Below are 2696 nucleotides of genomic sequence, written 5' to 3'. Positions count from 1 at the left end.
TGTGTGTGTGTAGCTGCTGTATAACTGATGTGGTAAGGTGTATAAGCAAGTTCATGAAAGGGGTGGAAGGGATATCTAGAGGTATAATGAGATGTTAGAGAAATATATGTGGGAGATAACATACTGAAAGGATTGTATGAGATTTTGGTAGAAAGTAATAGTACTGGAGTGGTAAAAAAAAGTATGCTGTGAAGTTGTATTGAAATGTGTACTACAGAGTAGTATTGAAGTTAGGTAGGGTCATGGCAAGTACAAGTTTTGGTTCTTATAAAGTGTAGTCTGAGTTCTTTCTTAAATTGCATAGGGTGTGTAATGGAGCGCAATTGGGATGGGTGGTTATTCCATGCCTGGGATTGGGTGGATTTATATAATAGTAAAATAATATAAAGTACTAAAATAAGTAAAATTTATTTATTTCAGATAAACTGACTTTCATTATATGATGTGTTGTACAAGCTGTTACTATGATATTAATACTATTCAGCTGGAAATATACAAAATCTTGCAGTCGACCTGGATCTGAAAACTAGGGAGTTTTTAAAAAAACAGACAAACTGAAAAAAAAATGCTACACTCTTAAAAGAAGGTCAGTAATATTAGGCGGTATAATTAAGTGAAATAGTTATAGCACCTAATGTCATACAAAGAAGCCAACAATGATTTCCTTATTGAACCTTCACTATCAGATTATCTGATAATGTGAAAACTGGTTAATCCAGAATAACAGATAAGATAAAAAGACAGGCAAATTCTTCTGGGTAACTCCTCTACAATGGATAGGAAAAGGGTGACAGGTCTGCAAAACAGCCACATAACCATTTTAACCACCCATAACCTTTGCTTCATCACTGATGTCCCATGTAAAGGAAATGGTGTTGTATGCAATCTCTTCAATATTGCTTATCGTATTAAAGCTCTCCTTGTAATCAGCTATATCAATGCACCTCTGCTTGGCTGCATGCTGCCTTGAATGCCAGTACTTCCAGTGCCTGAGCTGGTCATCACAAGTTTAATCTTCCCCAACCACCACCATAACACTTCTGACTTTACTGATGGGCTGGTGGATTTCCCTTATTGTTGCTGATTTCCTTCAATGTGATTGGGTAAAACTGACCTTTGTTCAGGTATGTCATTGTTCCATCCCCAGGTTTCTGTTGGAGAGATTTTGATGCCTCCAATGTGTATTCAAAATTTCTCCCTGCAATGTTGTCAAAAACATAGTCTTCTGAACCTATACTGGACATCCGCAGATTCAGTTCAGCAGGAAAGAATACCTCTGGTGTTGCATCTTTGAAAGACTCACTGAAGGTGGAATATGGTGTGCGTCTGAGAGTTTTGGTGAGGTGCACTTGAACTGAACTGGTCCGTACTGAGATTTCTGTCAAACATAACAATCCGCTCTGCGGTCTCAGGGCAATAAACAGATGGTGGTACACTGACAGAAAAGCTGTGAGGCTCTTTCTCAGTCTTGATGGTATGAGGTGGTACTGTTGCTATGGACAAAGTAACTGCAGTGTCTGGTACTGTAAATTGGCCCCGTTTGTCAGTTCCCATTTGATGGTTACTGGGAATAACAATATTAAGAGGTACTCCTTTCAGAACCTGTACTCTGTTGTCCACAGTAGAAATAATTGATGGCTCTGCAACACTTGCCATGCAGCTCCTTTTGCTGTGTTCTGGATGCTCATTACTGTCTGTTTTTCCTGATAAATGTTTCTCTTCTCTCTGGGAACCTTGTAATAGTCACAGAGCAGTCCCAGGGCAGCAGCACTGTCCTCATCACCAGTAATGGTCATCATTGCTTTAGTGGCAGCTGTGAGGGGATTTTCAAGGAACAACTTCAAGGCTTCATCCTCAGTAGTATTGGGACGACCTCGATAGTTGATTGGTTCATTCTGGAGAACCAGGACTGGCCTTTTGCTGATGTAAGAACTGTAGTGCTGTTTACTTGGAATCACTACAGGTGCACCCGTCTGATTTTGTGGACTCGGCTGGGGCCATGGTACGCTTCCACTGGCTCTTACATAAGACGCCACACCAGGTATCCATTTTTTGTCATGCTCGGGCTGTGCCATCCTGGTCGGTCAAACTGGACTTTCTAGTTGGGAAAGTAAATCCGATCTGGCCCTGTGTGTAGGAGAATAATTGAGAAGGTTGTGCGAAAGAGAGACAGGAATACCCACAGTTTTGATTCATAATTGGCTTTGGAGGTTTTCACTAGTGATCTACTTCACTTGTTGAGGCTAAGGAGGGAGTTTTTCCAATTTGGAATTTGTTCCTTTTTACCCTTGGGCAACAATTTCTTCCTTTTGTCATAAAGCCTGCTGATAAAGGTTGTCCACCAAACAGGTTTGTGTTTCCTTGAGGAGCAGGTTTTAGTTCTGTTGAGTATGGCTACATACATGTAGTTGTACAGGTGCTTGTATACTGCATTGGCGTACTGTTCAGCATAGTTGTCTGCATCCTCTGAGCGGGTGGTGGTGTGAAGCTACAGATACCCTCCCTTAGGAGGTTGTAATCAGCTTTTGAGAAGTTTTTTAGCTTTATTTCGGCTGGGGGGAGTTCGGTGGGATAGAAACTTCGAATGAGACAGTTTGATGATCTGATCTCTCCAGGAAAGAACATACTATGGGAGTGGTGCAGTGGTCCTGGTCACCCATGTTGGTGAGAACCAAGTCCAGAATGTTATCTCCCCT

At 41.3% G+C, this 2696-nt stretch overlaps 1 pseudogene; it reads right to left on the bottom strand.

Annotated features, from left to right (window-relative positions):
- Positions 1-820: 820 nt before the first annotated feature.
- Positions 821-2075, bottom strand: LOC122787949 (annotated as a pseudogene).
- Between the last annotated feature and the right edge of the window lie 621 nt (positions 2076-2696).

This window comes from Protopterus annectens, chromosome 13.part0 (genome assembly GCF_019279795.1).
Source record: "Protopterus annectens isolate FY-2018-M chromosome 13.part0, PAN1.0, whole genome shotgun sequence".
In the NCBI taxonomy this organism is placed as follows: Eukaryota; Metazoa; Chordata; order Ceratodontiformes; family Protopteridae; genus Protopterus; species Protopterus annectens.
This window is presented reverse-complemented; position numbering and strand designations above follow the sequence as displayed.